Source organism: Phyllobates terribilis, unplaced genomic scaffold (genome assembly GCF_046119375.1).
Source record: "Phyllobates terribilis strain yellow unplaced genomic scaffold, ASM4611937v1 Scaffold_9__5_contigs__length_417890890, whole genome shotgun sequence".
In the NCBI taxonomy this organism is placed as follows: Eukaryota; Metazoa; Chordata; class Amphibia; order Anura; family Dendrobatidae; genus Phyllobates; species Phyllobates terribilis.
The window spans coordinates 36,985,995-37,008,177 of record NW_027362769.1 but is presented as its reverse complement, the minus strand read 5'-3'; positions in this window follow the sequence as shown (position 1 = coordinate 37,008,177).

Below are 22,183 nucleotides of genomic sequence, written 5' to 3'. Positions count from 1 at the left end.
GTGTATCTTGTCTGTCCTGTCTGAACACGCTCCTAGCTTGTTCCTCCCGCCTTCTAGGAGCCGATTACCTAGACCCGCTCCTGTATCTTGTCTGTCCTGTCTGAACACGCTCCTTGCCTGTTCGTCCCGCCTCTCTGGGGGCAGTATTCCCAGACCCGCTCCTGTATCCCGCTGCAGTGTCGGTCTCCTCCGTACACTCAGTTCCAGTCTGAACTCTCTCCTATCCTTTACCTGTTTTGCCTCTATGTCCGTTCCCTTCCTTTTTCTGCAGAGTCTGAACTCGTACCTATCTCCTGCTTGTTGTCTCTGCAAGTACTGTGTGTGTATCTGGCTCTGTCTTTCCCTTCCTGTCTGTTCCGTGTGAACAGAGTCCTGTCCTGCCCTGCTTCTGCCCGCTGCTCCGGCAGTCCTGTCCTGCCCTGCTTCTGCCCGCTGCTCTGGCAGTCCTGTCCTGCCCTGCTTCTGCCCGCTGCTCCGGCAGTCCTGTCCTGCCCTGCTTCTGCCCGCTGCTCCGGCAGTCCTGTCCTGCCCTGCTTCTGCCCGCTGCTCCGGCAGTCCTGTCCTGCCCGGCCTGTACCACTCTGCCTGTAATGTTCCTGAGTCCCAGTGTGTACTGGGCCCTATCCCGCCTGTATTCCTACCTGCTAGTGCCTCCCTGTCTGCACTCTAGCTGTGCTTGCCTTTACCCCCCTGCCTGCATACCCGCCTGCCTGCATACCAGTCGTGCCTGCCTATACCCTCCAGTCTGTGTGCCAGCCTACCAGCCTGTTCCTGTATTCCCCTGTGTGGGTCAACAGCCGTGTCCGGGGTCTGTCCTGGAGTAGCACCTGGTCCCTCTGCTCGGTTCCTCCTTGGTGCACTGGCGTCGTATGCCGTCGTGCGACCCTGGTCGGATCGGGTGAATACTTAGTCACGCCCCTCCAGGCATTCACTCTCCGGCACGGTCCAGTGGAATCACTACCAATCACACGCACACGCCGCTTAGCCCGGGCGTGTGCATAACAGTTTGTAATGACTCTATATAATATATGAGTTTCACTTTTTGTATTGAAGAACTGAAATAAATTAACTTTTTGATGATATTCTAATTTAGTGAGATGCACCTGTATATATATATATATATATATATATATATATATATATATATACAGTACAGACCAAAAGTTTGGACACACCTTCTCATTTAAAGATTTTTCTGTATTTTCATGACTATGAAAATTGTACATTCACACTGAAGGCATCAAAACTATGAATTAACACATGTGGAATTATATACTTAAAAAAAGTGTGAAACAACTGAAAACATGTCTTATATTCTAGGTTCTTCAAAGCAGCCACCTTTTACTTTGATGACTGCTTTGCACACTCTTGGCATTCTCTTGATGAGCTTCAAGAGGTAGTCACGGGAAATGGTCTTCCAACAATCTTGAAAGAGTTCCCAGAGATGCTTAGCACTTGTTGGCCCTTTTGCCTTCACTCTGCGGTCCAGCTCACCCCAAACCATCTCGATTGGGTTCAGGTCTGGTGACTGTGGAGGCCAGGTCATCTGGCGTAGCACCCCATCACTCACCTTCTTGGTCAAATAGCCCTTACACAGCCTGGAGGTGTGTTTGGGGTCATTGTCCTGTTGAAAAATAAATGATGGTCCAACTAAACGCAAACCGCATGGAATAGCATGCCGCTGCAAGATGCAGTGGTAGCCATGCTGGTTCAGTATGCCTTCAATTTTGAATAAATCCCCAACAGTGTCACCAGCAAAGCACCCCCACACCATCACACCTCCTCCTCCATGCTTCATGGTGGGAACCAGGCATGTAGAGTCCATCCGTTCACCTTTTCTACGTCGCACAAAGACACGGTGTTTGGAACCTAAGATCTCAAATTTGGACTCATCAGACCAATGCACAGATTTCCACTGGTCTAATGTCCATTCCTTGTGTTCTTTAGCCCAAACAAGTCTCTTCTGCTTGTTGCCTGTCCTTAGCGGTGGTTTCCTAGCAGCTATTTTACCATGAAGGCCTGCTGCACAAAGTCTCCTCTTAACAGTTGTTGAAGAGATGTGTCTGCTGCTAGAACTCTGTGTGGCATTGACCTTGTCTCTAATCTGAGCTGCTGTTAACCTGCGATTTCTGAGGCTGGTGACTCGGATAAACTTATCCTCAGAAGCAGAGGTGACTCTTGGTCTTCCTTTCCTGGGGCGGTCCTCATGTGAGCCAGTTTCTTTGTAGCACTTGATGGTTTTTGCAACTGCACTTGAGGACACTTTCAAAGTTTGCCCAATTTTTCGCACTGACTGACCTTCATTTCTTAAAGTAATGATGGCCACTCGTTTTTATTTACTTAGCTGCTTTTTTCTTGCCATTACACAAATTCTAACAGTCTATTCAGTAGGACTATTAGCTGTGTATCCACCAGACTTCTGCACAACACAACTGATGGTCCCAACCCCATTTATAAGGCAAGAAATCCCACTTATTAAACCTGACAGGGCACACCTGTGAAGTGAAAACCATTTCCGGTGACTACCTCATCAAGAGAATGCCAAGAGTGTGCAAAGCAGTCATCAAAGCAAAAGGTGGCTACTTTGAAGAACCTAGAATATAAGACATATTTTCAGTTGTTTCACACTTTTTTGTTAAGTATATGATTCCACATGTGTTAATTCATAGTTTTGATGCCTTCAGTGTGAATGTACAATTTTCATAGTCATGAAAATACAGAAAAATCTTTGAATGAGAAGGTGTGTCCAAACTTTTGGTCTGTACTGTATATATATATATATATATATATATATATATATATATATATATCCAAATAAGAAAGTATTACATCACTTAGATGTTCCTTGCTAACTAAAAATCCATTGATTACTTTGCTTTTGTCGGTCATATGATCTCACAGTAATCCCCTGGGAATTACATTTTGTTTATTCTTTTAAAGAGGGTCATGACAAGTTCTATTATGATGAAATGATAAGCACAAGTTATCCACAGTGGCAGATAAAAAATGTCAATACATATAGCGATGATAATCTCCTGTCACGCAATTATAATGTAGAAGATGACAGCTACGCATACCTGACTACATACTTATAATCTATTTGATTATTTAGCCTATTGATGAAAGTATAAAGGAAAAAAATAGCCATAGTGCACTCCCAGGAGACAGATATGGTATGTGCATTGCCTGCTATAATGCAGTATTGATGCAATTTTGCAAAGTGAGTCAGAATTCAAAGTGAATTCTGAAGTTCTATATGGTTTCTGATCAGAAAATAAAAGAGGTTTAACTATATGTAAGTGGGTACATTATACATGAAAGAGGTCCCTAGTATGAGAGTGCAAGACAGAAAAAAGTTGCTTCTTTACAGAATGTTTTTATTTTTACCTGCTGTTCATACATCTGATTTACTAATATATCAACAATTTTATATTTTGGTTGAAAATTCTATTTAGGCTACGTTCACACATTCAGTGTTTGGTCAGTATTTTACATCTATATTTGTAAGCCAAAACCAGCAGTGGAACAATCAGAGGAAAAGTATAATAGAAACACGTTACCACTACTGTATTTTACACTCACTCCTTTGACTTACAAATAGTGATGTAAAATACTGACCAAATACTGAACATATAAATGAATATATAATAACGTAAACGACATATAACCTTATTTTATTTTGGACCCAGCTTAGCTTAAACGAAAACTCCACCCAATTCCGAGTCACTACACGAGGCAGTGAGCATGTGAAAGAATGAAGGTTAAAACTGCAGAGGGAGGATGTTGAAACCACCTTTTCGACCCTCCAACCATCACCACCCAACAAAACCAACACATGTTCGATCCCATACTGTAAACCGGACAGGAAAGTATCATTATCAAGAGAATTTAAGTGAACTCCATCTGCCTGAAGCAAATCCTTGTCACCTTTCAGCATGAGATGACGTACAACCACCCTGCCATTTATTCTGATAAAATGAGACACTCTCATAATCAGCAGCATGTGAGCCTTTCCCAGGCTGCTAAGTTCATAGCCCCTTTGCAAACTCTTCTTGGAAAGATTTCCAACCATACCAAAATGCACTTTTGCTGGAACAAATTTGTAAACCCGGCCACATCCAATTTAATAAAAGCAATGAGATCTGCCAGTTTAATCTTACCCATATAATTATCCCTGGCATGTATGACCAAAACTACAGGCAGTACCAGTGACTCGTTAATTGCTGCTACCTGAGGTAACATGGACCCAATGCAAACCTCTGAAACATTGCCAGTGCAGTTCTGCATGCTGTAGACCCAAGTTTAATACTACTGGCTGGACCTCCGCTCTTTCTTAGCCCAAAATATGCACGAATGACCAGGGATCCAGATATGTAGAATAGATGGATCTGAAAAGAAACATAATTAGGTGCACCAATAAGTTCTAAAGCAAAATAGACCCGAAAATGTAGACAGTTTATAACATATCCGGTCTAACGTATGTGTGAAAGCAGGATGACTTCCATCTACCCATCTATTTTATTGTCTCATCGCCCAAACCAAGTATGTTTGGCTCCAATACCATGACAATCCTAAAGGAATGCTTACCGAATTGTGACGTATCCTCCGCAATACAACGCAAAGAATTTGTAAAATCTGCTTTAAATTAGTACCGCGTTAAATAAGCGTCCGACTCATGTACTAAAAACTGGGAAACTGAAGGACAAATAGCAATAAATAGTGATGGGCGAGCACTAAAATGCTCAGGTGCACGAGGCTCAGGTTGAGCAAATTGGAATGCTCGGGTGCTCGACCCAAGCAACGAGCCCAATGTAAGTCTATGGGAAACTCAAACATTTTTCAGGCGGCTCCCCCCGGCAATCTGCAAAGGGCCTAAAAATTGCCCAAATCGATGGGAACAGTACTCAAATGACATGGTAACAGCATGGAGAAGACCCCTGGAAGCATCTATGACTCCCAGGTCACTGCTGTCAACAATGTTGTCAGAGGTATTACGTCACTTTTACGGACTCACAATAAAACATACAAAAGTGAAACCTAAATGGATTTTCCTGGTAAATATGTTAAGGAACATCCTTTCCAGGGTAATGACTTATATATAAGGCAAAATAAATATACAAATACAAAAATTTTCCTCCACACCATGGGCTATGTTCACACTTGTGCATTGCTTTCAATCAAGACAAATGCATTCACTGGTAAATGTCATTTTAACATTTTACAACCTTATCTGGCCATGTGGTGTGTGACACATCACCAGACACATTCTGTTTCATTTATGATGGAGGGACTCTGAAAGTCACAAAGCCTATCTTTATAGGGCCATCAGGCAGCCCTTACTATTCTTAAAGGGCCAGCAATCCAGAAGTGTCACCAACCAGTAATGACTGTCACCCAAAATTTGGAGAACGCGAGGGTCACGGAAAAGGCAGTGTAACATAAACTCAGCCATGCATGCCAGACTGCTAACAGGCAAGACTTTCGTGTCCTCACCAAGAGGATGATTGACCATGCTCTCCTCCTCCTCTTTCTCCTCCTCCCTGTCCTCAGGCCATCCACGCTGAAGAGACGGTATGACAGTTGTTCAGGTAGTACCGTCTATAGCGCATGAAATTAGCTCCTCCTCCTCCTCCTCTTCCTCATTGTCACCCAATCCACGTTGGGATGAGATGAGGCTTAGCTGTGTGTAATCACCCTGTATGGTTCCTTGCTCCATCTCATCGTGCTCTGCCTGCAATGCATCCTCTTTGATTGTGAGCAGAGAGCGTTTCAGAAGACAGAGAAGCGGGATGATGACGCTAATTATGGCGTCATCGCCGCTCACCATCTTGGTAGAGTCCTCAAAGTTTTGGGGGATGGTACATATGTCTGACATCCATGTCCACTCCTGAGGTCTTATGTGTGGAGTCTGAACTGAATACCGACGGCCTTGTTGATGCTGGTACTCAACAACTGCCCTCTTCTGCTCACAAATCCTTCCCAACATCTGCAGTGTAGAGTTCCAACGCGTGGGGACATTACACACCAGTCTGTGAGCCGGAAGCTGCAAATGCTGCTGAAACACTGCAAGGGCGGCGGAAGCTGTATCTGACTTTCTAAAATGGGCACACAGGCAGCGTATTTTAACAAGCAGATCTGGCAGCTCCGGGTAGGATTTGAGAAACCGCTGAACCACGAGGTTAAGCACATGGGCCAGGCATGGTACATGTGTGAGCTCGCCTTGTCTCAGAGCCGCCACGAGGTTCCGACCATTGGCACACACGACCATGCCTGGCTGTAGGTTAAGCGGTGTGAGCCACAGATCCGCCTGCTCTTTCAGAGCTCTCCACAACTCTTCAGCATTGTGCATTTTTTTACCTAAGCATATTAGCTTCAGCACAGCCTGTTGCCGCATGGCCAAGGCAGTGCTGCAGTGCTTCCAGCTTGTGACTGATGTGGTCATTTCGGAGATGGAGGCTGAAGAGGAGGGGGAGGCTGAGGAGGATGAGGTGCAGGAGCTGTAGACCGTGGGGGCAACCCTGATTGACCTAAGGCCCGCAATCCTTGGCATCGGGAGGACATGTTCCGTCCCAAGGTCCGACTGTGTCCCGGCTTCCACTCTGTTAACCCAGTGTGCGGTCAGCAAGATGTACCATCCCTGCCCACAAGCACTTGTCCACGTGTCCGTGGTTAGGTGGCCTTTACCGGTAACTGCGTTGTTGAGAGCTCGGCTAATGTTTTGGGACACGTGCTTGTGTAATGCGGGGACGGCACACCGTGAGAAACAGTGGTGGCTGGGGACCGAGTACCGAGGGACGGCCGCCGCCATCAAGTTACGGAATGCTTCCGTCTCCCTGAGCCTAAAAGGCAACATTTCGAGCGCAAGCAGTCGTGAAATGTGACAATTTAGTAGTGTGGCCTGTGGGGCGTTGGCTGCATATTTGCACTTGCGTTCCAAGGACTGGGGTATGGACAACTGAATGCTGCGCTGGGACAAGGTCATGGATGTGCTTCCTGATGCTGCTACTTCAGAGTGTGCAACGACAGGTGCAGGGCAGGAGGCATCTTAGCATGCACCATGGACAGGGGATTGGCTTGCATGCACAACAGCGGAAGAAGCAATGGTGCCACCTGCAGACACTGTTTCTGGACACTGGGGTTCGGCCCACAAAGTCGGGTGCTCTTCTGCCATGTGCCTGATAATACTGGTGGTGGTCAGGCTGGTCGTTTTGCAACCCCTGCTGATGCTGGCCTGGCAGTTGTTGCAAATGGCCTTTTTGGGGTTATCGGCAGTCTTTAAAAAACAACCAGACTCGGGAAGACCTAACAGTTGTACTGGCAACTTCCTTCATGTTGGTGTTACGGGAAACGTTTGCCTGCCTTCTGTCTGCGGCAACCACACTGCTACTTCCTGCCTGTTGGGATGCTCTGCCTTCCTCCCACTGTGTGCTGCTGTCTTCGCTCTGCATGTCCTCCTGCCAGGTTGAGTCAGTTACTATATGACCACCACCTCATCTTCCACTTCCGCACCCTGGTCCTCCTCCTGACTTTCTGGCAATTGTGTCTCATCATCGTCCACCTCTTGTGACACTTTCCCACCGTCGCCTTCGTGTGACCGTGGCTGCTCAAATATTTGGGCATCGCTACACACAATCTCCTCTTGCCCCGCTCCAAGTGGACCGGACGAGAGGCCCGAATCTATAAATGGAAAAGTGAACAGCTCTTCAGAGTGTCCAAGTGTGGGATCAGTTGTCTCTGGGTACTCGGCATGGTGGGAGGAAGGAGGATCAGGGTGAGGTATATGCGGTCCAGACTCATGGCTACTGAGACTTGACCATGTGGAATACAGGGTGGTGGTGATGGTGGCTAAGTGACTGGAAGCATTATCCGCTATCCAACCAACAACCTTTTGACACTGCTCTGGGTTCAATAGTGGTGTGCTGTGGTCCCCTAGAAATTGGGACAGGAAGGTCAGGCGAGAAGATGTGGGTGTTTGTTGTGCCACAATTTTGGCTTGCCCACGGCCTTGTCCTCGGCCTCTGCATGCCCCATTACTATCACGTCCAGTTCCCCTTCTCTTGCCACGTGCCTTGCCCATTTTAAATGGAGGACAATATCTTCCACGCTCACTACAAATGACTGAGTTTGGAGCGAATTTATATGTGATCCGTGTGACGGAGAAAACAGAGTTTTAAATACCTGGCCTGTAGGTAACTATTTTGAACAGCAAACTGCTGTGAATTGCTTCACTGACACACTGAAAGAAATTTTTAATGGAGGCCAGAAATGGCAGTATTTTCTGATAACGTGCTGTTGAGGGAGGGCACCAACGTCCCTTCACGGTTGACCAAGTGAGTGTCAAATTATTATGTTGATTGCGCAATCCAACAGAAAACCAAACGGAGGCAGTGTTCTGTATGGGAGGATTCAGAGAATCTCTAATTTCGTTTATTTCTACTTTGCATTTTATATTGTTTTGAGTATATCAATAGCCAATCACCTACAGACATACTACAGGCTTGAACCAATGTTAGTACAATTATTACGGAAATATACTTATGGTCATATTATCGTTATTTCGGTGAATGGTGAAAATTTACAAGGTTATACACATCCCTGCTCAGACCAGTTAGATAACAGGAGCAGAGTGTCTCACAGAATATTCTTGTGCGAAAAGGTTAGTGTGGGAAAGTTGCATGAGAAAAGAAGGAAAGAATGTATGTTATGCAAGGAGTATAATAACATGATTTTAAAGCAAGCAGACTAAACGGAGTTTCTATAGCATGAGTATCAATATGTCCTTTACACTTGGATAGCATGAATATTAATATGTCCTTTGCAGTATATGTGAGCCGTGTGACGGAGAAAACACAGTTTTAAATACCTGGCCTCTAGGTAACTATTTTGAACAGCAATCTGGTGTCAATTGCTTCACTGACACACTGAATTTTTTTTTTAATGGAGGCCAGAAATGGCAGTATTTTCTGAAAACGTATATGTAATCCGTGTGACGGAGAAAACACAGTTTTAAATACCTGGCCTGTAGGTAACTATTTTGAACAGCAATCTGGTGTCAATTGCTTCACTGACACACTGAAATTTTTTTCTAATGGAGGCCAGAAATGGCAGTATTTTCTGAAAACGTATATGTAATCCGTGTGACGGAGAAAACGGTTTTAAATACCTGGCCTGTAGGTAACTATTTTGAACAGCAAACCAGTGTCAAAAAATTTGCTGACACACTGAAGAAATTTTTATTTTCTGAAAACGTATATGTAATCCGTGTGACGGAGAAAACACAGTTTTAAATACCTGGCCTGTAGGTAACTATTTTGAACAGCAAACCAGTGCCAAAAACTTTGCTGACACACTGAAAATTTTTTTAATGGAGGCCAGAAATGGCAGTATTTTTTGAAAACGTATATGTAATCCGTGTGACGGAGAAAACACAGTTTTAAATATCTGGCCTGTAGGTAACTGTTTTGAACAGCAAACCAGTGTCAAAAAATTTGCTGACGCACTGAAAATTTTTTTTAATGGAAATTCAAAGTAGAGATGTTGTTATCTAAGGATGATTTATGGGAAGTAATTGTTACAGAAAGACAAGATCAAGATAATCAGACATGGGATAAGAAGAATAGACAAGCGAGAGCCACCATTAGCTTATTAGTGGATGATGCTCAATTAATACATATAAGAAATGAAGAAACAGCTAATGGAATGTGGGAAGTATTAATAAAACTGTATGAAAGACCTAGCTTGAATCACAAGTTATCTTTATTAAGAAAGCTTTACAGTTTGATTGAGTGCAAATGACGACATGCAGAAGCACATATTCTCAATGATGGAAGTGATATCACAGCTAAGATCTATTGGCGAAGACATTAAAGAAAGTCATGTAGCAACTATATTATTGTGCAGTTTACCAGATTCGTATACAGCCTTGATAAATGCCCTTGAGACGAGACCAGAAACTGACATTACATTAAATTTTGTGAAAACAAGACTAATAGATGAATATCAGAGAAGAAAAGAACAAAGAAATGATTCTTCTACTGAAAAGGACAGTGAAAACGCTCTTAAGGCTACAGAATTTAAAAAACCCTATAATAAAGAGACAAGAGATGTAAGAAAAAAGGTCATTTAAAGAAAGACTGTACCATATGGAAAGCAGAACAACAAAAATTACAACATAAAAAGCATACACAGAAAGTAAAAAACACAATTTCCGATTTATGTGAGAATAATTGGAATGGCACATTTAAAGTAACAGACAAGAAATCATCACTTGGTTGGTTTATTGATTCAGGAGCAACGAGTCATATGACAAGTGACAAGAATTTCTTTACTGATCTTGATTTAGATAAGAAAGAAGCCTTTTATCTTGCAGATGGAAGCAAAATAACCGCAGAAGGTATCGGACAAGGTATGCTAAATTGTTCAAACAAGTTCGGACAAGATTCAAAGATACTTGTACAGGATGTGTTGTATGTTCCAAAATTGGAAGGTTGATTATTATCTGTGAGACGTTTAACAGCAAAAGGACTTACAGTAAAATTCAAAGACAATGAGTGTGCAATTATTGCAGGAAACAAGATGATAACCAAAGTCAAGGCAGATGAACAATTATATAATTTTGACACACCAAAGGAACAGATGAAGGTATGTACACATGATCACAAAAACTGTATTCACATGTGGAATAGACGTCTAGGACATAGACACCCTGACAGTATAAGGGAACTACAGAGAAAAGAATTGACAAAAGATTTAAAGATATCAGATTACTCAATTACCATAAGATGTGAATATTGTATAAAATCCAAAGCAACAAGGATATCTATTCCAAAAGAAAGTGAGATGAAAAGCGAAAGACCACTTGATTTGGTGCATACTGACATATGTGGACCGATGAAAGTGACTACATGTTGACTTTTTTAGACGACTACTCAAGATACACAGTCACATACTTAATTAAGAGCAAAAGTGAAGTTTTTGATAAACTTGTAGACTATATAACAAGATCAAGTAACAAATTTCAAAGGAAGCCAATTATCATCAGAAGTGATAATGGAGGTGAATTTACAGGTCACAGAATAGAAGACTACTTAAGACAAAATGGAATAGAACACCAGAAAACTGTTCCATACACACCTGAACAAAATGGAGTAGCAGAATGGAAAAACAGAACTCTAACAGAAATGATAAGATGTATGCTGACGGATTCCAAACTACCAGAGAAATAATAAGCAGACAGCTACATATCTATAGAACCGACTTTTTTCCAGAAAACTGACGAAAACTCCATATGAACTGTGGCAAGGTATGAAACCAAGTGTCAATCATTTAAAAGTTTTTGGATGTAAAGTTTTTATATTCATTCCAACAGAAAAACGTTCCAAACTTCAAAACAGATCCATGGAAGGAATATTCGTTGGATATAGTGAAAATTGCAAAGGATATACAATCCTAGATCCCAAAACAGACAGAGTTACGGTGAGTAACAGTGTGACATTCATTGAAGATTTAAATGAAGACATTATGATTTCAGTTGAAGCAAAAAATGAGAAAAACAATAGTGACATAACTGGAGAAATATCTGATGAGAAAGAAGTAGAAATTAATGAAGAACAAAATACTGAAAGTGAAGAATCACAACTACAAACAGACACAGAACCAAGACGTACAATGAGAGAGAACAAAGGAAAACCACCAAAACGTCTCTCATACAAGACAAGCATAAGAAAAATCTATGAGCCTACCTCTTGGGAAGACATATCTAAACTTCCTGAAGAAGAAGCTAATAAATGGATAGAAGCAACAGAAACAGAAATTAAATCCATGCATAATTCAAATACATGGACACTAACAGATTTGCCAGAAGGAAGAAAAGTCCTAGGATGTAAATGGATTTTTAAAGTAAAATACCAAACAGATGGCACAGCTGAAAGATACCGAGCAAGACTCGTAGCTAAAGGGTATTCTCAAAAATATGGAGAAGACTATGATGAGACATTTGCTCCAGTTGTCAAACACACTACAATAAGAACTTTACTTACAGTTGCAGCAATGAAACAGAGGGAACTGAGACATCTGGATGTAAAGACAGCTTTTCTGAATGGAGATTTAACAGATGACATTTACATGGAACAACCTCCAGGATTCAAAGATGAAAGAAATCCAAACAAAGTTTGCAAACTACATAAAAGCATATATGGTTTAAAGCAAGTAGCTAAAGCGTGGAATGACAAAATCACGGAAGTACTTACAAATGAAAAATTTCAAAGAAGCAAAGCTGATCCATGCTTGTACACAAAAAGGCTGATTAATAGATGGATTTATGTACTCATATATGTAGACGACATTTTGATTTGTTTTAAACAAGAAAGGGATAAAGAAAACATTCTAAAAATCCTGAACCAACATTTCGAAATCAAAGACTTGGGAAATGTGAAACAGTACCTAGGAATACAGGTAGAAAGAGAAGAAGACGGAAGTTTCCTACTGAATCAAAATCACATGATTCAAGACATAACAGAAACATTTGGATTAAAGAATGCAAAAACAGTAAAGTCTCCAATGGAAACTAATTATCTCAAAGAGATGAACAGTGAAAAAAATATGCTACCAAATAATGAAGAATGCAGAACAGCAGTAGGAAAACTACTGTATCTAGCGACCGTTACAAGACCAGACATCGCAGCAGCAGTAGGAATCCTGAGTAGAAAGGTATCAAAACCAAATAAAGCTGATTGGAATGCCGTGAAGAGAGTAATACGTTATTTGAAAGGAACTAGCAATGTTAAGCTGAAATTACCCACAAGTGATAATTGCATTTTAACAGGATATGTTGATGCAGATTGGGCTGGAGATCCAACTGACAGAAGATCTACCAGTGGACATATTTTTTTTCTCTCGGGTGGACCAATAAGTTGGACAAGTATGAAACAGTCAATTGTGACACTGTCTTCAACATAAGCAGAATATGTTGCCGCAGCACATGCGAGTCAAGAAGTACTGTGGTTAAGACAATTGTTGACAGAATTAGGACAACCACAGTTGGAACCAACAAAACTGAAAGAGGACAATCAAGGATGTCTTGTTCTTGTTCAGATGGAAAGAGTCAATCCAAGAACCAAGCATATTGATGCGAAATATCATTTCTTGAGAGATCATCAGGAACAAGGAGTCTTGAAGTTAGAGTATTGTCCTACTGAAGAAATGACAGCAGACATCTTCATGAAGGCGTTGAATGCTGATAAACACCAGAGACTAATAAAAAAGTTGGGTTTGATTGAATAAGTCCTTACTGTTGAGAAAGGGTGTTGGCATATGCAACAGATTAGAACTTATTATAAGTGAAAGGAGGACTTTATACTAACCAGACAGCAGATGGCGATAGTGTGTAAAGTTATATACTTGCTGTAAGATGTGGGAGGAAAGCTCTCAATTGTTGGTTGTTTTTACTTCCTGTGTTTTTTCTTTTTTCCTGAATGTGTTATGTAAGCAGCACACGGACTATGTGACACTGAACTGTATCTCATGTTTAACCAGTATGAAGTAAATACTGTTTACTCAAGATATCTTGCTGATTGAAGCTCTCGTAAGTACAGTGGTGACTGTAAGAAGATGCACTTTGCGACACTATATACACCACCTGCCTATACACCCTGCCTGCCTGATATCTCTGCAGATGGATTAGTCCTCAGAAGGAATGTTTGTTAAGATGGATATGTGTAATGTACGTTTTTTCTCCCTACACTACCTAATACACGATCAAATCACTCCCTGACACAGCAGCAGCTCTCCCTACACTGTCTGGTCCAGAATGACTGTGAAGAGCAAGGCGGCGCCAGGTCTGATATAGACCTGATGACGCTGTGCGGCCAGCCAATCACTGTAATGCCCACAACCAACATGGCTACAGCATGACAGTGCATGGCAGGCAATCCCTGCATGTTCATTGGCTCTCTAAAGAGCACCAAACATGCAGGGAGGGGACCTGAGTTCCCGCCTGAGCAACCCGGAAATACTCGCCGAGTGCCAAGCTTGTCAAGCACCATGATGCTCTGGTGAGTACCGAGTAGTGGCGAGCACGTTCGCTCATCACTAGTTGCCCACCTTCTGTCTGTAGCCACCACACTGCTTCTTCCTGCCTGTTGTGGTGCTACGCCTCCCTCCCCCTGTGTGCTGCTGTCCTCGCTCTGTATGTCCCACTGCTAGGTTGGGTCAGTTACTATATCATCCACCACCTCGTCTTCCACTTCCACACCCTGGTCTTCCTCCTGACTTTCTGGCAATTGTGTCTCATCATCGTCCACCTCTTGTGACAGTTTCCCACCGTAGCCTTCATGTGACCATGGCTGCTCAAATATTTGGGCATCACTACATGCGATCTCCTCCTGCCCCGCTTCAAGAGGACCGAGCAAGAGGCCTGAATCTATAAGTGGAAAAGTGAACAGCTTTTTGGAATGTCCAAGTGTGGGATCAGTTGTCTCTGGGCACTCGGTATGGTGGGAGGAAGGAGGATCAAGCTGAGGAATATGCAGTCCAGACTCACGGCTACTGAGACTTGACCATGTAGAAGACAAGGTGGTGGTGGTGGCTAAGTGACTGGAAGCATTATCTTCTATCCAACTAATAACCTTTTCACACTGCTCTGTGTTCAATAGTGGTGTACTGCGGTCCCCTATTAATTGGGACAGGAAGGTCGAGTGAGAAGTTGTGGGTGTTTGTTGTGGCACAATTTCAGCTAGCTCACGGCCTCTGCTTCGGCCTCTGCATGCACCATCACCATCATATCCACTTCCCCATCCCTTGCCACGCGCCTTTCCCATTTTAAATGGAGGACAATATTTTCCACGTTCACTACAAATATCTGGATTTGAACCGCAGTGATATCTGATAAGTGTGACAGAAAACCACAGTTTTAAATAGCTGGCCTGTAAGTAACTATTTTTAACAGTGACCTCGTGTCAATAATGTCGCTATCACACTGCAGCAAAATTTCAATAGAGGCCAGAAATGGCAGAATTTTCAGCGCACTTATATGTGATCCGTGTGACGGACAAACCACAGTTTTAAATAGCTTGCTTATAGGTATCTATTTTTAACAGCGACCTCGTGTCAATAACTTCACTGACACACTGCAACAAAATTTCAATGGAGGACAGAAATGGCAGAATTTTCAGTGCACTTATATGTGATCCGTGTGACGGACAATCCACAATTTTAAATAGATGGATTTTTAGCGCTGTAATATGGAAAGGATCTGTCTGTATTCTGCAGTGCCAACAAGCAAATGGAGCAGAAAAACGGTGTTCTCTGGATTGCTTTTTATGCAAACAATCAGGATTAAGATCCAAAAAAAAATTATTCCTGCCCCCTGATACCTGGGGCTATTTCTAGAAATATCTGAAAAAGCACCAGCAGCAGACAGAACTGGAATAGACCCTCTTGCTATATGCACTGCAGTCTGCCACATACACTGCCTGCCTGCCTAGCACTGATATCTATGCAGCTGGATTAGTCCTCAGAAGGACTGTTAGTTGAGCTGGATATGTGAATAATATATGGTGGCATACCTGCACTAACTAAGAAACAAGCAAATCTCTCTCTAGCTTAGCAGCACCTCTCCCTACACTACCTGATTCCGGAATAGACTGTGACGAGCCTGGCAGAGCCAGGTCTGATATAGACCAGATGACGCTGTGCAGCCAGCCAATCACTGCAATGCAACAGTGTGTGGCAGACAATCCCTGTGAGATGCTTGGGCGAGCACTGAGCAGTAGCGAGCATGCTCGCTCATCACTAGCAATAAACTCTTTAACTAAATGAATAGGGCAAAATGTACCTCCCAATGTTTTTACCATTAACCAAAAACCTTTACCACCTTGATCCGTTTTTTGACGCACACAAATTTTCAAGCCTTCATTAAAAGTGATGACATCGCTGACTTGCAAGCCGCCCTTGAGTCCAATAGTAAGTGCAACTAACTGGCCTACGCATAAAGCTGCAAAAACGGTTTAGGAAAAAACCACAGCAAAAACACGCGCATCAAAAAAGCTGTTTGTGGCCAGCACGCCAAAAATACAGGTCAACGTGGCAAGAGACACAGGACTCCTGTGATCCTGATTCTGTCTTTCCTTCTTCCAACGTTTAATATTCTGCTTTACTACAAAATCTTTTGTCACATTGCGCATGCCCAATAATTTTGTCATAGATGCGATACTCGTCATCCCTTTCTGCACGCTAGCACCTGAAATGCCTTTCTTTCTCCAATATTCGAGTACAGACAATGGTATCTCTAAATGTTGCTGAGCAGTAGAGCGAAATTTACGACCAGCGATACTCAACCAAGTATCACATGCTGCACCATGGCTTCGCCACGTGGACTGGGAATTCCACCTAACTCAACAGCTTGGCTCTACCTTGGCCCACAAGTTATCCGGGCAGTGGAAACCAACCTCTGATGCACTAGTATGTAGCACTTTGAAATGATCCATCTGTGAATGAGACAAAGCATCTGTGATTCCGTTATCTATGCTTGCAACATGGTGGACTCTGAACCATATGTTCAACTGAAGGCAACGCAATACCAATACCGCAATAAAGATAAAACCGGCAAAGAAGAGATGGATAAAGAATTAATTGCATATACAACAGAGATGTTATCTGTCCAAACTTGTATCCGCCTGTTAACCAATTCTTAGCTCCAAATTTCAAGGGCAACTATTATAAGAAAAACCTTGAGAAATGTCAGGTTATTAATTAGGGTGGAATCATGCCACCTCTTTTTCAGGAAAACATTGGCACAAGATAAAGGCCAGGGTGGAAAAACCCTGGATCCAATTCCGTTTTCGCTAACTTTGTCTTCCTCTCCGAATACGTTTAAAAACCCTTTCCTTATCAATGGTCACATGATCTACGGGAAAGAGAGACCAAATATCCATGAACTTGTGTCAGATAATTTTGTCCCTCTTCTCCGTAGACATGTATCAAGCGGAGCAACCCCACAAAACATTAAACCCCTAAAAGCGAAATTAGCACAACATTCAGACCACCAAGGTAGAGCCAAAGGCTCCCTTGTAGGATCCTGAGACCTTGGGTTGCTGTCCTTTTGCTCCAATTTAGCTAAAAACACTTTTAAGGCTTTAATAAAATTATCATTTGCACTAAATACATTATCGTAGGCTGCTATGGGCCAAGTATCACTGCAGGTCAACTCTCCCCCAGCAGGCACTGCGTATCAATGGAAGCTCCGGGCTGTGGTGGTGTTGTAAGCGTCACAAGTTGTAACACGGCAGGCAATGGGCTGGTACGGGACTCCGCGGAAATCTGCCTGTCCCCCGGATCGTGGTGGCGAGAATCTTGACGGCTCCTACTTTACTGCCGCCGTATGATGAATCTTCCTAAGATGAATGGGTGGTACATGGCGAAAGTATTCTATTTATGCTCTCTGTATGACCTCTTGATGTAGATTTTCTGGGACTTGACTGGCGACTTCATCAGTGGTGGCAATGATGGCATCTCCGACAATAAAGAGAAGATCCACTGCAATCACTGTCTGAAAAAGAAAATGGAGATTGAGAAACTGGCCTGGTGCGAGCTTGCCTACCGTCCTGTTTCCTTTCTCTATCAGGCGTCTTATCTCCACCAGATGTGGCCCCAGGGGATACAAGGATATCATGAGAAATATGATGTCCTTGTACATGTAGGAATCCAGGCACAGCATCGGACAACTGTCCTGTCGCTAACTTCCTCCTAGCCCCCCATGCCTGAGGGGTTTGATCACTTTCCCTGTTCAATCAGTTTGACACCATTCCACCTTTGCTATACCCAGCAACCAATGCTGCCATAATCAGAGTCTGCTCCGCCTTGCCGTCCCAGTCACCTCCATGTGCCCAATCAGAAGTTCTGGTGGCCATGAGGATCGGGTCCGTCCCTCCGTCAATCAGCTGTGTGCAGCCTCACCGAGCCCTGCCCCTACCATCGGTGCTGACCTCTCTCGTCGATCATGCTGGGTCCTCTGCATGATGTCAGCAGACACAATGCTGGAACCTCAGGGGCCTGTGATGTCTGTCGGCTGTCTGATGGGGGGGGTCTTCTCCTTGCTGCTTGCACTTGGCCAGCATCTCCAGCAACCATGAAGATCCCTGCTGCTGCACCCGCTCCTTCACCATCTTCTCCAGGGCATCGAACAACGTGGTTTCTGGTGGTACACACACTGAGGTAACAGGTGTGGGGTAACCTTTCCTATTAACTTATAAACCCCTTTTAACCCTCCTTCAAAATACCTCCACCAATCCAGCATCCTGCACATCCACAGATCACAAATAACAGCTTTGTTACTACTCTTTTTTTATTACCTCTCACAGTCCTAGGCACCTTTGCTATTTGCTATGGTACCCACAATGAATTGTATTCTACATAATAAAAGTGATTGGCCACCACTACATTTATTTATATGAAGTGTGAATGTGACACAATTGCAATGCTGCTTTTTGCTGCATACATGTCTGCAAACTATGTTCTACAAAAAGGCTGGTGTTCTGCTTGTCCTGTTGATTAACTTAATTCTCCTTTATTGTAGCAAAAATATATGGAGATTGAGTTTGGTTTTAGGATACTTTTGTTAGCCTATCAAAGCGCACATACATAAGCGTAGCCATGTTGCATTGTTGCATGTTCATACCTTTTATAACTAGGGTTAACAACACCCCACCTCGATGTTTTGTGAGCTGTACCCACATGCTGGTATTAGCAGCTATAGTCCAAAAATTACGGCACGGTATGGAAAATGTGTCTGCAATCATTAAATGGACATTTCACGAAAAAAAACAACCTTTACAGAAAGGTTCAAGCAAAGTAAAAGAAAGAAAGGGAGGGGAACTCCACTGTGTAAATCCATTGCAGGACTTGTGGAAAAAAATGATAATGAGGATGCTCTCATCAGGGACCAGGGAATCAAGGCTTTTATAGTAGGCTTACAATCCATTTTAAGACCTTCGCTGGTCTCTTCATCAGGTACTGCAGCTGGAGCATCTACTAAAGGTCTCCATTAGGATAAGCTTCTGGAGGGCAGCTGCATTCTCAGATCAACATTACGAGCCTTTTATGAGCTACTCAAAACTGCAGAGGAGTAGGTTATGTCACATTCACCCCTAAACATTTAACATAACATTTGTCACACAAAGCACTGGCATTATTATGTTCTATGATACTAACTTCAGAACTCGTTGGAATAGATAATTATGTCCTATATGTAACTTTGAATTCATGGCTTATGATTAGAAAATATGTCAATAGCTCAGACTTATCAAATGCATTTTCTAAGATATAAAAGATTGTTGATTACTTGTGACACCTTTCTAAATTGACCACATAAAATCTTATCACCTTACTACAGTAGTGCTGCTGATATAAAAAGCTTTCAATAATATTACAGGACTCCAAGCTTTACTGCTGGTTGAAAGTGCGCTTAACTGCTCCATTACCACTATCCATGTATCAGCCTTCAAGAGTATAACCACAAAATCCTTGAAGCTTCATAAGTGAAAGAGGTCTCAGTGAAGATAAAACCTCAAAAAGTAGTTAGAGAGTGGAAGGGGGGCTTCATTCCCGAGCTTGTGAAGCATGAGCAAAGTCTGAGTAATATCCAGTTCTGATCTATAGTGATTTATGAGAAAACATATGTTCCTCTGTGCAGTTATGTAGTATGGTGATCATAACTTTTATCATAACTATAGCAATATCAAAGAAATGACCTGGAACACATATTGGTATACGTGCAATGTGTTTGGTGCACATTCACACTGTGGTCATTAACAAACATAACCTAGGATAAAAACAAAATTAGCAAATACCCAGCAGTAAGTAAATAAGTAAATAGTAATAGTACATGCAAATAACATAGGGTACTTAGTTGACACTATTTTGATCAAAATAGCATAAAAGTCTTCCCACCACAACAAGGTATACCCAATTGGGACAGTCCATTTCTTTAGTATTAGTATTTAAAACAATCATCATACAGTAATCACTTGGGAGAACACAATAAGTAATGATTTAGCATTATTATTTAACCTATAGCAGTAGGGGAAATATGAGGTAGCCCCCCTAGCATAAAGGTTGACCCTGAGCTCCTGAACATGGAGAAATCAACTATTTACCAGTGAGTCATTTTTTTAAAGAAGCTTAGGCTGTGTTTCAGTTGTGCCTATATGTAGATGAGATAGAACTGAGACGAGAAGTAGATGTCTGCTAACTGCCATTGTCAGATATTTTAGCTACAGTAACATTAATCAGTTTTTTTGCTACTTGCTACTTGCCTTCTGTCAGGTCTACCTAAGGGTATGTGCACACATTCAGAAATTGAAGCAGAAATTTCCTGAGCGCTTTTGCTTCACCCTGGCAGAAAAAAATGCATGCGGATTTACATGCGTTTTTACATATGTTTTTAGATGCGTTTTTTGAAGCGTTTTTGATCATCAATGAATGATTTTTGGAGCTAAATAAAGTTGGTGGGACATTACTTAAGCCCTTGGATTACCATAAGAACTGGGGTGAGTATATTGGTTCATTTAAATGATTAAAGAATGTGTCTGTTGTATTTCAAATAAAGTGTTTACACTGTGTCTGTGTGTTTCTTTACTTTGTTTGGTCATGAAAAGGTCTGATTGACACCTTGACATAACCAAACAAAAGAGCTGGGTGTCAGCTAGCCCTATTCACCCAGTCTTCATTAGCATTTCCATTCATGTAATTTATGCAACTGCTGTGAGCTGGTTTTTTTTAGCCTGGTAAGGTGCCATTAGGCAAACATTTCCCTGGCCATTAAATAACATCTCACAGCTGGTTCATTAGCCACTACATCCCCCCCCCGATCAGCACTCAGCAGCGCTTTGGACACAACATGTTTATGTTGCGTCCAAAACGCGGTTTTCTAATGCCGCACTTTTGTTGTCGGTACATGTGAATCCACTGCATATAATGACACTTCAATTGGTCAAAATCTGCAGCAGAGTGTAGCGTGTCCGCTACAGAAATTGACATGCTGCGGGTGAGTTTGGGTATGTGGCCACAATCAGGAGCCGCTGCAGGTTTGACACTGCATGTATATACAGCGTCAAACCCGCAGCATCCACATGTTACAGTATAGTGGATGGGATCTCTAGAAATCCCATGTCCACTATGCGTGCATCAGAGGCTGCGAATCACCCGTGAACACTGACATGCGGCGCGTCTTTCAGGACCGCAGCATGTCAAATTCTCTTGTGGAGCCGCTAGTCTCCACAACAGAAATTTGACCACTAGAATGTATTGAATGCAGTAAATCTGCATGATTTAGTGAACACATGTGGATTTATCTGCGTTCAATAGAATGCAACGTTTTGGACGCAGCAAAAATTTGCGTCCAAAGCGCTGCTACGTCTGAATTATGGGCACAAAGCCTAAAACTAAAAAAAAAATGGCGTGGGCTCTCCTGTCATTTTTAGAACCAGCAGAGGGATAGCTGGGGGCTGATATTAGTAGCCGTGGAAGGTGCCATTAGCCAAAAATTTTCTCTGGCTATTAATATCAGCCCACAGCTGTTTGTTTAGCCTTTACTGGCTAGATTACAGGGGGACCCCAGAAAAAAAATTGACGTGGGGTCCCCTATAAAATCTAGCCAGCAAAGGCTAAAATAGACAGCTGTGGGCTGATATTAATAGCCAGGGAAGGGGCCATGGATACTAGCCCCCTCCGCGGCTATAAATATCACCCCTCAGCAGTCCCAGAAATGGCGCATCCATAAGATACGCCAAATCTGGTGCTTAGCCTCGCTCTTCCACACTGCCTTGTAGTGGTGGCAGTGGGGTAATGGGGTTGGGATTCACGTCAGCCTTGTATTATGGGCTGGGCTGATGTGAAGCCCAGGTTAGTAATGGAGGGCGTCTATAAGACGCCCCCATTACTAACCACGTGGTTAAATCTTTGCCGCTTTTTGAATAAAAGACACGGCCAGAATAAAGTATTTTAATGAAATAAAAAACACACACAGTTTTTTTTATTACCCGCCTCTGCGAAGCCCTTAATCTCCTGAAAAAAACGTAAAAAGACAGACAACAATATTCCTCACCTGTCCGCCGTCAACGACGTAGTCCACGATCACAGCTGTGACATCAGAAATCACTGTCACAGCTGTAGAATACAGCACTGTATA